The sequence below is a fragment of the Monodon monoceros genome, unplaced genomic scaffold (assembly GCF_005190385.1).
Source record: "Monodon monoceros isolate NGI ecotype Baffin Bay Population unplaced genomic scaffold, NGI_Narwhal_1 Super_Scaffold_17, whole genome shotgun sequence".
In the NCBI taxonomy this organism is placed as follows: Eukaryota; Metazoa; Chordata; class Mammalia; order Artiodactyla; family Monodontidae; genus Monodon; species Monodon monoceros.
This window is the reverse complement of record NW_021703773.1, coordinates 9,953,174-9,967,419: the sequence shown is the minus strand read 5'-3', so window position 1 is coordinate 9,967,419 and position 14,246 is coordinate 9,953,174. Positions and strand designations below refer to the sequence as shown.

Here is a 14,246-nt window from a genome sequence, read left to right as displayed (position 1 = left end):
GATTTAGGAATGGCTTTCATGACCTGTCTAAAAGCTTGAGTTAGGCTATGTTCTTATCTGTCAAATTTCTATAGCTGTTAACTTATGTCAGGATGATTTTACCCCTTTTACAGATAGATCATTGTTCAACAGATTCACTGCACACTTTTGGTCCCATTACACAATTTTCCCTCGTGTTATGTAAGATATTTGAGGTATACCAAAGTCATGCAAGAAATAACTTTCTTTAGAAACAGAAATTATGGCCTAAAGCTAAGATATATGATTCCCAAGTGGTGGGCTTCTTCCGATATCAACCCAGAAGTGAATGTAATGTTTAATCTGTAAAGTCTTTGTCTGAAGATTTGTTTTACATTTTTGTTTATTAAAATCCCTAAATGATGTTTTCCAGAAATCAAGAAAAAAATTACTACTACTTAAATAGTAAAGTTACTCAAAAAATGATTTATTTTATTTTGTTACCTTAACTGTCAAATTTAAGCACATTTCTACCAATATGTACGTTTGGGTTCTTGAGAACCTTGGAAAATTTCATAGAAGTCCTTTCTTCTCTTCTTTAGTGGTGTGACAATACTGTTGTCATTGGGATGGTAGTGTTCATAAATCATGTTTAAATATAAAAATTAGGTTGGTGACTCTCTGCTCATAAATTCCTGAAACACAGTGTACAAAAAGGAGAAAAAAACGATCTCCCTGACTCACTTTGGAGCTTAATAGCATTGAAAGATTATCCAACCTCTTGTTTTTATGAACAGGAAGCTGAGTCCCGAGAGAGAGAACGATGGTCTTGGCCACGATTGGTTGGGGTCAGTCTCTGGGGCTGAACTTGGTTCCTGAACTCCTAAATGGTTTCCAACCTCTGTTCCCTGGGGCCTGTGATTCCTTCAGTGTGGATCCTCTCTCGGCCCCTAAGAGGAGGCTATGAAAGGTGAAGTGATGCATAGCTAGTAGTTCTACTAACCCTGATATATCAATTTTTATACATGAACATCCTATATACCATTTCATGAGATAGAGTTGCACCGTTCTTAATATTGGAAAATCAACAGAATCGATTTCTCTCTGGGAATTGTATTAGTTTCCTATGGCTGCTGTAACTAATTACCGTGAACTTAGAGGCTTAAAACAACACATTTATTATCTTGAAGTCCTATAGGTTAGAATTCCGAGACAGGTCTCACTGGGCTAAAAATCACAGTGTTGGCAGGGCTGCACTCCCTTCTGGAAGCTCTAGGAGGAAATCCGTTTTCTTGGCATTTCCAGCTTCTAGAGGCTGCCTGCATTCCTTGGCTCAGGGCCCCTTCCCCTGACTCGAGAGCCAGCAGCATTACATCTCTGACCATTCTTCTACCGACTACACCAGGGAGAGATTATTTGCTCTTAAGGATTCACGTGACTAGATTGGGTGAACCAGCTGATACAGCATCATCTCCCCACATCAAGGTCCTCACCCTGATCCCATCTGCAGAGTCCCTCTTGCCATACAAGGCAACATATTCGCAGGTTCTAGGAATTAGGATTGAAACATCTTTGGGAGTCATTATTCCATCTGCCAGAGGAATGAATGTGCTTTCCCTGGTCTTAGCTCTAAGTGAGCAGTCACTTTAAAAACTTTATGTTAATTTAGAAAGCTTTATAAACTGCTGAAATGTATTGAAGGCTTAAGTAAAGATATAATAAGAATTGCTACCAACATTTATTGAGTGCTTGCACTGGGGCACATACTGCTCAGTGCTTAAATTGCATGATCTTTTTTAATCCTTTTTACAGCCCTATGAGGTAGATTCTACTGTAATCTCATTTTAAATTTTAGGAAACTGGGGTCTAGAGAATTTAAAGAATTTTCCCAAGGTTGCACAACTAGTATATGGCAGAGTGGGATTTGAATTTAGGTCTGTTTGACTCAGCCTTTTAACCAGGATACTTCACAACTTATATTGAGTTGTATAATGGTAAAAGTGTAATGCAGTATGATGAAATATTGAGAATATAATTTATGCAGAGGAAGCCTCCTTAATAGAGTTGTTTTTAATATGAAAAATAACTTGCTACCATGAATAAAAGCTTTCAAAATGCCATTTTACCAATTGGGCAGTGTTTAACTGATTAATATTCGTTGGTTATAAATAAGATTTAGGGATCAATTCTCAGTCTCAACTTAAATAGAAAAGAAAGCTATATTGCATGACTAAGTGGAAACTATACAGCTACCTCAACAATTTTTTAGTGCTCTTAGAGTTAAAGATAAAGAATTTATTTTACAAGTCATATAACAGTCTAAATGATTAATAGGCTCTCCCTCTACGCCTGTCCCTACCCCAAGATGTAAGCTCCAAGGAGAGCAGGGATCTTGTTTTTCTTGTTCAAGTCTGTATCTTGAGTACTTAAAACGGTAGTATCCATTCAATAGACATTCAATAATATTTGTTGAAAGAATGGAAATCGAGAAATATCTAAGAGAATAAAGCTGGTTATCTCTGTGAATGAGCCAGTATCTCGATACTAGTTGGATTTCAGAAGATCTTTTCAATATGGAATATTCTAATATGTTTGGCTAAGAAAAGACCATGTAATACATTCATATCATATGAGTAGGAAAGGTACATGATAACCCTGATAAAGCCAGTGTATTTTTGCATAAATCTTGTGCATTAGAGAGAAACAAGTGGCTCATTTGATATGGAGTATTTGACTCCCAGACTGACTTTATTACTTTATTCATTCTCCTATTCGGCAAGTATTATTGGGCACTGTGCTAGTTACTAGGATAAAAGCTGAATTAAAAGAAAAAAGCCCCTGACTTAAAGGAGCCTTCTGTCTCCTGGGTGAAACAAATGCCTATAAAGATAAAATGCATTGTACTAAATGGAATAATAATGGCTTTATGGGAACACAGAAGAGGGACACTTAACTTACTATACAAAAAATACATAAATTGGGCTAGTCATCTTGAGTATGTTTTGGGGAAGGGATAATTTAGATTCACTGGGGAATTGCAAAGATAGGACAGAGTTCCCATGTACCCTTCCTCCAGCTCCCCGTTCCCTTGATATATTGATCAAAACTGAAAATTAACATTGGTATAATGCTATTAGCTAAACTATAGACCTTATTCAGATTTTGCCATCTTGAGTATAACCTTTCATGCTGAAATAAAATCGCGTATGAAGGTGCTTCTTTTCCTTTTTTATTCTAATGCTACCTGCTTCATGCTTGCAGGGCTTTCCATGCATTGTAGTACTCTTCTATGAATCTAAAATTTTTATGACTTTAGAGACCCATTGTTTTCCTTTCTTGGCCTTCCTTGTATCAGTCTTGAGGCTTGTAGAATGTTTAGTCTGTTCCTTTACACTGGCAGCACTTCCCTTTGAACATTTTAGTGACCCTTCTTGATAGTTTCCAGCTGCTTTTTTTTTTTTTTTTAAAGTCTTGAGGAGTGACCACAGCTATATGCAGTTTTTCAGCTGTTAATTACGTGATTTGGTGTCATTTGGATACATGTGAGCTAACATTTTTTGACTTTTCAGATGATCTATAGATAATGACAGTCCAGTCGGCACTAAAAATGAAAACACAATTTTTTTAAAGATGCAAAATGCTTGCACCACCATTTTTTTTTTTTTTTTTTTTTGCGGTACGCGGGCCTCTCACCGCTGTGGCCCCTCCCGCTGCGGAGCACAGGCTCCGGGCACGCAGGCTCAGCGGCCATGGCTCACGGGCCCAGCCGCTCCGCGGCACGTGGGACCCTCCCGGACCGGGGCACGAACCCGTGTCCCCTGCATCGGCAGGCGGACTCTCAACCACTGCGCCACCGGGGAAGCCCAGCACCACCATTTTTAATTAGACTTTTCCAGCTTTGTGAAATAGGTAAGGCAGATCTAGTCCCCTCACCCCTTTTTATGGATAAGATTATTGAGGTTCACAGTGCCTCTTTGGTCCCACAGACCAAACAAGCGTTAGATCCTGGGTCTGCAAACTCCTGATTCTTACTGTTCATAGAGACTATGAAAAGCTATAGGTGGAAGCACAGAATGTTATGTGTGGAGTTTAGTCAGTTAAATCCATGGACTAGAAACCATTAGCAAAGAAGCCAATTAAATTTCTTTCTACATAAAAACAAACAAAATGAGATATTTCTAGTGGCGCGCCAGTGTCCCTGTGGAGGAAATGAAAGGCAAATGTTGACATGCTAAGTAAGCTTCATTTAGGTTTCTTTTGTGCCATGTTTGTGAATCTTTGTGCTGAGAAACTTTGATTGCAATTTGAGAACCAATGGATTATCTCAGAGTGTACAGGAAGCAGCTCACTTGTACTTTCAAGATATGCTTTAGTGAACTAATTTTTTATGTCAAATAAGGGAAACTGTGAATTCGAAGTCTTCCTTATTGTGATTGTGTGTGTGTGTGTTGTCTGAAACCAGACTCCTTTGGCTCTGATCTTATAGTTTGGCTTCCAAGGACTGTGCAGGAAAGCGTCACAGCCTTGTAGCTCTGTTAGATAGGTCACAGGATTATATTGCTTTAGATGATCAATGATGTAGCACAGATTTTCTTACTGCAAACAATCTGTTTATTTGACTGTGGTCATTTTCTGCCTCTTCGACAAATTTGTGACGCTGGGAACGCTAAGATAAGAAACTTGCCTTTCTTAGTCTTTCCTGTGGGGTAGCAGTAAAATGATAAGGATTGTTAGTTGTTAGGTTGTCGGTGGACCAGCTTAAAAATGCAAAGAGCTACACAAGCTTTAAAGATCCCTCAAAAGTCAAACTTGGGCCCTACTTAAGGAGGGATTGCAGAGCTGGTTATTTAACTCTAGTAGGCAAAACAAAGACAGATTTAACTTTGATCTGGTTGGCCTCAGTGAATTGAGAAGCCTCCCTTCAATCCTGGCATGCACTTTTGAAGTGTCATTCAGTTTAATAAGTTATCTGTGAATAAAGTAGAAAAATAAGGAACATGGTTACCAGAAAAGTTGACCTGCCTAAATAACAAAGAAAGACACTTTTGAGGTCCCGAAAGGAAACATGTTTATTTCATGATAAGCTCTGCTAGAGTGTTTTCTTCTTCACAGGAGATGTAGGTTTTAAGTGGCTATGTGAAAAGTAGATGATGGGGTACTAATACTGGTATAAATTAGGGCTTTGTTCAAAAGCAGTGCTTTACGTTTTATGCAATGCTTAGAAGTTTTCCCACAGCTGTTATTGTTTAAAACTAGTTATAATCAAGTGTTAACTAACTCATCTGGGAATTTCATTCCAGTACAGAACATCGAAATAAGGTCCTTCTCTCAAAGGAAGAAAGAGAATTTTAGTAACATCAGTTAATTAAATGATTGTAATTCCATTTGAACAAAGAAATAATGGTCACAGACACATATTATTAACACATCAAGGTCATGCTAATGTCCTAAATTTACTTAAGTCATGAACACATCAGAAGAGAAGAGCCCCGTTACCATAGGAAAATAAATAAATAGAATATCAAACTTTCAGTAACTGGGTATTTATCCAGGTCTCTCTTTAAGTGACATATTGGAAGTGAATATGGAAGGTATGGATAGCAAATGAAGGGGAAAGATAAACCCTGCTTTCTGACAACAGAAAAGATCAAATTTATAAACTCATGTCAAATGAAATTTGCTACACGTCAATTAGGTCAAACTGTAATGGATCCATTTTAACCCTGTGTATTGATGGCCTTAAGTGAAGCTTGCAGAACAGCTTCTCTGTGTCCGTAAGTGAGATGTCCTTATAATTGGGGACAGCTGTGCTGACAGCATTAATTAGGCAGGCCTGTTGAACACTTACCTTAAAGCTGCCAGCAGCGGTGCCGTGATTGACTCCAGCTTCTCGGCGATCTGCCTTTACACCTGGAAAGAACATCAATAATCTCTTAAGGCCCTCTTGTTGCCGTGTCCCCACGTGGGAGCTATTGCATTTCAGTGAACGCTGGAGTGATATACAGTCCACCCCTGTGGCATTTGGTGGATGACAAGCAATCACACAGTTCAAAAAACAGGTTTTTTGTGTAATACCAATTTCAAGTATTCTGTATTGTTTTTTTTTAACATCTTTATTGGAGTATAATTGCTTCACAATGGTGTGCTAGCTTCTGCTCTGTAACAGAATGAATCAGCTGTACGTATACATGTATTTCCCCGTAAATCATCAAAGTAGCTTAGAAGAGTCAGCCATTTTCATATCAACTTTCTCTCCCAGGCTATTTTTTGCACTTGGAATATGCAGAAATGATCTGTCCTATGGTGTATGCCAGGTGTTATCAGGGAAATATGGACACTATTAACATATCGATAAATTAAATCTTACGTTTGACATATAAACGTATCCAACAGAGCAAATTATTCAGTTGATTGCCTAGGGGTTAAGAGCAGGAGCTCTGGAGTCAGACTTCCAGGGTCCAGGTACTGGTGCCACAATATGCAAACTGTGTGATTGTGGGAGGTTGCTTTACTTCTCTGTCTCTGTCTTGCTATCTGTAAATTGGGAATAATGGTAATAATACATATCTCCTGGAATTGTTACAGAACTTAAAAGAGTTAATGAACATGACATTCTTAGAGCAGTGTCTGGTTCATAGTAAGTACTCAACCATTGTTAGCTATTATTGGGAGTTTATTGCTGAAAGTACTAAGAGAACCTTATTTTAACTTCATCTCATAGGTCTTGGGACCACTATTATAGTAGTTTTATAATTTTATCTTTGACCCTCAACCTATGAAATAACTGGGTCAGGCACTACAGAACTATGTAGAAGAAGAAGATTGCTAATTTCAACAGACATAATATCAATTTCTCAGGCTGAAAAATTCTCTTACCTAGTAAATCTGCACTCATTTCCCTTGTGGAATTGTACAGTGTTGTAAATCTCTCGCAGACACATGTGGAGAGGTGATCTAGTTGACGTAGCTCATTATAGGACACATAATATTACCATAGTGCCTATGAAATGGAATAATCATTCTAGATCTTTAGTCTGCTATCCTCCTTCCCTTTTGCTTATCTCCACCTAAACTGTGCAGAATCATCCTTCTGGAGGGAAAAGTCCTGGGTTTAAATCCTGGTCTGCACCTTGACAGCCTTGTGACCTTGAACAAGTGCCTGGATAACCCCCCATATCCTCGCCTATAAAACAGAAAGAATAATTATCCATCCTACGAGAAATATATACAAGGACAAGGGAAGAGGGAATTTGACACAGATGGTAAATCTGGGATATGCATTGATCGTAAGTAACTTAAGAGCTCAGGGAACAAATTTAGACCTCATAGACTGGGATCAATCGATGAAGACAATCGATCAACTTTGATTTGAAGGCAAAAGAGATAATATTAAAATATGTCTGCTTCTCCTGCTGAAATGGAAGAACAGTCTCTTCTGTGGGAGACTCTGAGATCAGGTACATTAAAGGAGATGGAGAGGAACACAGTTCGAGGACCAGCATCTTAACTGAGGCAGGAATCGAGTAGAGAACACTCTAACAGTGATGACCAGGTAAGAGAACGATAGGAGGATACAAAAATTGCAAAGTAAAGGCAGTACTGCTTATCGGGCAATTTTCCAGTTAAGTTTACATTTCCTACCTATTAGCATCACGTGGCACAGAGCGTTAAGAGTCCTAATTCAGTGGAATGCATAAAAACAAAAAATAACATCACTGGGGCCCTTTGATCTCAAATTTAAAAAGTCTTTTGAGAAGGTGAGTGTGGACTTTGGAATAATGTTTGGACTGGGTCTCTTCTTTATCAGTATCTTCTAGATCCTTCCTTCTACTTATTTTTTCAGCAAACACTTAACGTCTTACTTTGTGCTAGGTCCCTGAGACCCTATATATCTTCCATCTGATACCTTTAGACATTTGGATGTTTGGATATGGTGCCAATCAAAATGGACACACCACTACCACCACCATCAAAAACCTCAGCTTCCAAATAGGGACTGTGACCGCCTACTAATGACTGCTCTTACCTGACCCCCTTTGATTGGGTAGGGATAAATTCCTTAAATGGTTCTCTTTTGTACATGTGCCTCTTCAGTGCAGCCCGTTGGGTATGGTGTTTAGCTGTAGAATGTGATAAGTCATTTTCCTGTGACCTTAGAATAAGCATAGTTTTTGACTAGCCTGGTTGTGGCTCATACCCTAGAAATGAGCATTTAAAAGAATCCTACTGTTCAGTCAGCTTGTAGCAGTGAACTGTGGGAAGGGAAACTTTGAGCTTGTCCATGTGTGAAAATCCCCACCAGTGGAGACTGAAATGTTTGGGAAATCGAGGTTAACACTAGTAAGATGCCAACTTTGGCTGTAGAGGTACTACCGTTGTGAATAATAGAAGTAAAATGCTGAATATCACCCCTGGTTTTATTGTTTTCTGTTGTGTAATGACACCTTCCATGCAGGTGTTAAGAGGGTTGTTCAAAATGCTCGTAAAGGTGTTATTCAGTAGTTCACACATTCTTGTATAAGGAGCTGGACGTGGAACTGCTAAAATGGTATTTCTGGGTCCAACGATCTTCACTATACTTTGAAGCCTATTCTCAATGTGTTGACTGGCTTAGTTTGGTGCCAATATTAGGGAGTCAGCTTGAGAATACTTTATAATAAATCCCTGAACTTTATAGTGACTTTCTCACAAGTGGAGGCACCTACATGCTTGTATCTCATTCTCCAAATATCCTTGCTGAATACACAGGGACACGTGGTAGTTTCCCATTTAAGCTTCACGGGGAACTCTAGTTAACCGGAGTTAGGAACAGTCTATCTGAAGGATGATTCGGCTGGACATAGGCCAGCGTGAGCAGCAGGTCACCACATGTGGCCACAAACAGTGACCTGTGGGACGGTCCTTAACATAGCTTAAGAGCACACACTGCCCCAGTAGCAGTAGTTTTAATCCTAGGTGTATTGGGAAATCCCATTGCCACTAGAACTCGCTGCCTTTTACATGGCTATATTTACAAAATTGAAACCTGATAAGATAAGTTTTCCCTTTTATGGTCAAATTTGTGAGTGCAGCCCGGAAGAGACGACCAGATGGCAAAGTCTAAACTTTATCTACTCTCTTCATTGTGACCAAAATCCTCTTGAGAAAGGAGTTTTAGAGACTTTCGTCACTTATTGACGTTTAACACGACTATAAAAAAGAAAGGACATCCTTCTGCGTTGAGGACTGATTCATGATATTTGTGTGACTTTTATCAACTAACGCAGTTGCCGGTCACCAGTTTTCACCGTGAGATCTGCACGTGTGCGGTATCAGGCTTTTAAATGGTTTTATGCAGGGAAGACTTCACTGGGGTCGTAGCTGAAAGCTCACGGTTATTTGATAATATTTTGCAGGTTTCCTGTTTAGTTTGTTCAGGGTGTTGAGGCTCTTCAGATTAACTGCACAGACACGGAGAGTTATAACGTGAGCTAGCTTTGCATTGTCAGCACCTTCAAAGAACAGAAGTAATTTATCTAGTGTCCCATGCTATCGGCATGTTTCAGCAGCATACACGTGCTAAAATTTGTTTCCTGTTCTTAACACCACAGCACAATATTTGATATGGCAGTGCTGAACATATTTAAAAAAAAAATAAGTGCCCAGGAGACAAGTAAAACAAGAGGATTGCTTAGATGAATGGTTCTTCTTACAAATCTGTTTCACCTTTATTACACATATTTATTCACACATGAAAGTATTGGAATAAATGAGCCTAGTGCCTTCCATTTTTGTGTGCTGAGCATGTAAAATAATTTTTTTGGATTACTGCCACAATTTTTTTTTAAAGCCCTTTGAAACACTTAAAACCTGTGAAAAGGAGTGCCGGTAAAACATGTGGCATTGCTCTGAGCGTTCTTGAGTTTCTATTTTTATAGGCTGCTCCTTTTTGCACTTTACTGTCTGTCTTTGTTGATACATTTCTAAGGGTGTGGATATATTCATATTATTGTCAGGCAGGTTTGAAATAGATTTAGGCAAAGACTGCTTAAAACTTGCTCTATCATTAAATTGTTTCAGGATGTGGAAATGCTGCCTCTCCAGAATCACAATGAAAGCAGAATTGTGAACTGTGGTGGACCAAGTACAATTAAATCATTCCAAAGATGCCCAGACCACTTACTGCACTGGAAGCATTAACTTAGCATTGTGTTTGCCTTCAACCAATTTTTAATTAACAGACTATTTACTCTTAAACAAGAATTGAAAGGCACGTACATTTTTTTTACAGTTTTAAAATCCAAGTGAAAAATTTTGGCAGTTTTAAACTCCAAGTACTCACTTTAAAAAATTGCCCCAAGGCTTAGAAACTACCCCTGGTCTTATAAAGTTATACCTGAGTGTTAGAAAGTACTTGGTGGCGTACTTCTTTTTTTGCGTTATGCGAGCCTCTCACTGTTGTGGCCTCTCCCGTTGTGGAGCACAGGCTCCGGACGCGCAGACTCAGCGGCCATGGCTCACGGGCCCAGCCGCTCCGCAGCATGTGGGATCTTTCCGGACTGGGGCACGAACCCGCGTCCCCTGCATCGGCAGGCGGACTCCCAACCACTGCGCCACCAGGGAAGCCCTGTGGCGTACTTTTTCAGTGAAATAAATGAGATTATTTCATGCGAGTAAACTGTGTATGTGAGAAACATACATACCTCTAAAATGTATTCTAGTAACATATAGTTATTATTCTGTAATCTAATGGAAGAAAATTTACTCTATTGAAAATTGTCTCACTATGAATAGAGGAGAAAAAACACACAGACCATATGTGCTCAATATTAGTTTGTACTTTTATCAAGTCTGTGAAATATCCAGGGCTATTCTGTTAGGATGGTTATATGAGAGGACAAAGAAGAATTTATGTTGTTGCCCAGTCTATAGGATGCTTGCATTTGGGCTTCACCTGGAGTGAGTGAAGAATTTTTATGGTACTTTTCTAGAAGGTACTGCTGACTGCAGAACACCCACGAGCCAACAGTGCAGTCGCGTGGCTGGGTTGGTGGGTCACAGATTTGTTTCTCCATTTACGGAGAAATTTGAGTTAACACCTTAAAACAGCTGTTCTCTGAAAAGTTGGGTATCCTCGTGTCATAGGTGATTTCCCCTGAAGACTTGCAGGGACATTATGACAAGTGGACTTCTAAGGAGGCAAAGTCAGAGTAGCCGGGAGCTTCTGCGCTTGTGACAGTCTTGAGACTGCATGCACGAGAGAAACTCAGGCTAGTCAATAGAGGTATATCCGAATCCCAAACATCCAAGAAATGTTTATACAATAGGGTCAGCTTAAGGAGTGGATATTTTAGCTAAGAAAGACCTTGTATCTGAAGGTCTGTGCCTCGTTAAGTCATAGATCATCTCTTAAGGGCAAAAGATGTACTGGTCTTTGCACATGAACCCCCAAAGGAAAGGATGGATGTGTTGATCTGCCAGATGAGTGATTATTTTCCTTGCCCCAAAGGACCTAGTGGGGTTGGAGCCCCAAAGTCCTGGTTATCAGGTTGAACATATGAGGATTTCAGTGCCATCCACTCACAGAATTTAAATGGAGGATGTAGTCTTAAGAGCTACATTTGTAAATTATAACACAAATATTCCCAAGAATCTCCATGACTGCAAACTTAGCCAAGACTTTAAAAGTACTTTATGAAATCCTGAGACTTTTTTCAATGGCAGAAAGACGAGATGAAAAAGGCAGAAAAACTAAGAGAAACCATGACTCCTTTTTTCCTTCCTTCCTTCCTTCCTTCCTTCCTTCCTTCCTTCCTTCCTTCCTTCCTTCCTTCCTTCCTTTCTTTATGCATGCATGCATTTCCTTGTTTGCTGAATCATGTGAAATTTAGTTGTAGACATGATGACATTTCACCCCTAAATACTTCAGCAGATACTGCCTGAGAACAAGGACATTTCTTCTGCATGACCACAGTGCAATTATCACACTTGAGAAATTTAATTTTGTTACAATACCTTTATTCAGATTTCCCCGATAGTCCCAGTAATGTTCTTTATAACTGTTTTTCCCCTAAACCAAGGTCCAATCAATCGCTACACATTGCATTTATTTGTCAAAGTTTCCTTTAATCTAGATCAGTTTCACAGTCTTTTATCATTCATGACATTGGCATACCTGAAGCCTAGACCAGTTGTTTTTGTAGAATATCCCTCAATTTGAATTTGTCTGATTGTTTCCTCACATTTGAAATCAAGACTCTTAATAAATAAATAAATGAAGACAGGAGGGTAAAGGGAAGGAGAGGTGAGAGAAAGGGAGGGGGGAACAGAATAAGAGAAAAGAAAGTAAAAAGAGATGCAAACAAATTGCATGAAGATTTCAAACAAGAAAACCATATCCAGTAGATTTGTATTCAGGCTGTATTGATAAGCAAATGAATGGAGTGGTGAGTGAGGGAACATGGTACTTATTGAGAGTTAAGGATATCTGAAATATTGTGTTTAGAATATTTTGCATAGAGACACGGGAAGAAACCTTGAGAGTTTGGGTTGTGTGCCAAGTTAAACACAAAATGAAGTGAAAACAACAAAACAAATTCAAACTAGTTCTTTTAATCTGTACATTGAAAAAAATGAGGTGTTCTGTTTTTCTTAATATACGTAAATATATACATAAACCAGTTGTTGGTGCCATTTAACGCCAGGAGATTTGTTTCTTTAAAACCCTTCACCAGGTTTACAAAATTGAAAATGATCTTAAGGCGTTAATAGGAATATACAAATACTATTCCAGATACATGAGAATTTAGTGTTCTTTAAAACCTCCGAAACAGAGATTCACAGACCATATCTTAAAAGGAAGACTCCTAGAAAAGCTCTTCAGGAAGTAAATCTTATTTTCAAGCTGTCAGGAAAAAAAAAAAGAAGAGAAAATCATCAGGCATCAAAGGCTAAGAACAGCTGAAATACGTTTCCTAACTCGCTGCTGTGTCTCCATATTTGGTGCCTGCTTCTCCGCCTCCTCTCCAAATAAGTAAAAAGAGGGACACATAATTGTAGGAATACTGCAGAGAAGCCACACGTTCAAACAGTTTTTGCTGTACTTTACTGGAAAATTTATATGCTCATTCCTGACATTTGGGGAGGATTTTCTTGGTAAGGGCAGACTTGTAGAAAAACAAAACTACCCGGGGTAGGAAAGGTACTCCATTTCCTGTTGGTGTCTAACGTGGCTCTGACTGCTGTCCTTGGACTCTTGAGGCTATACACAGTGAATAATTGCTCACTGGATCCAGGAGGTGCAGTCTCCTTTGGTGGGTTTGAGGAATTAACTTCCCATTAAGGCTTGAACTGGGGCAGAAGTAGACTTTGTAGTTGGCTTTTCTAAGACTCAGTGGAAACAGAGATGTTGAGATCTCAGGTTCTGCTGTGTTGATTAGTAAGTGAAATTTGGTGTGCAGAGGAGAATCCATTTGTTATGCTTTTATTTTTTAAACTGTTTTATTACGAAAAAATCAGACATACTGTATAGAAATGTACAACAAGTCCCTGTTTCTGCCTGTTGCCTAACTTCTACAATGATCAGCTTCTTGGGAAAGTTTTTTCATTTTTATGCCTACCCATTCCCCGCTACCATTTCATGTTGAAGTAAATCTCAGATATTATAACATTTTATCCATAAATATTTCAGTAGAGAATAGATATTCTTTGAAGCAGTCTTGCTTAAAGTAGGAGTGGTATATGTGTTTAATGTAAAGTGTCCTACAAATTAATGTACAATTGATGTGCTCCCAGGCTCTGTTGAGAAGGTTTAGAAGGGTGAAATCCAATCAAACTGATAATTTGACGGGAGTGTGGTGGCCTTCTTGAATGGTCAGTCTTCGTTTGTGGAACAGTAACTGTAGGTCCAGTAAAAGAGTGATGTCACCAAAGAATTTCTGTCTTGAAGAAATGAGCGTTGTTAAGATTTACGAGTCCTCTTTGTTCTTTGGGCTACTTCTGGTGATAGGATATTCTGACTCTCCAGAATGTTATAACCATGGACAAGAGATACTTAATATGTCTTTGAAAATAAACTTCCCATTTAAAAAATGGGTATGACACCTGCTGTACCTATTCACAGAACTGTGATGAAGATAAATTGTCATCTGGGATATGAATGTGCTTTAGAGATAGTGGCCCAGTTACATATTCTCTTTTAGCATAGGATTTTGATTCTTTGAAATGACCAATGTTCAGGATTTTTAATGGTATCAGAGAATGTAAAGATTGAGGAAATTACTATCTTGAAAAAATATATATATATAAAA

At 38.8% G+C, this 14,246-nt stretch overlaps 1 protein-coding gene across 8 annotated transcripts in view; it reads left to right on the top strand.

Annotated features, from left to right (window-relative positions):
• NRG1 (neuregulin 1) overlaps positions 1 to 14,246 on the top strand; it is a 1,014,701-nt gene that overhangs the window by 832,385 nt on the left and 168,070 nt on the right. The window lies entirely within an intron of this gene.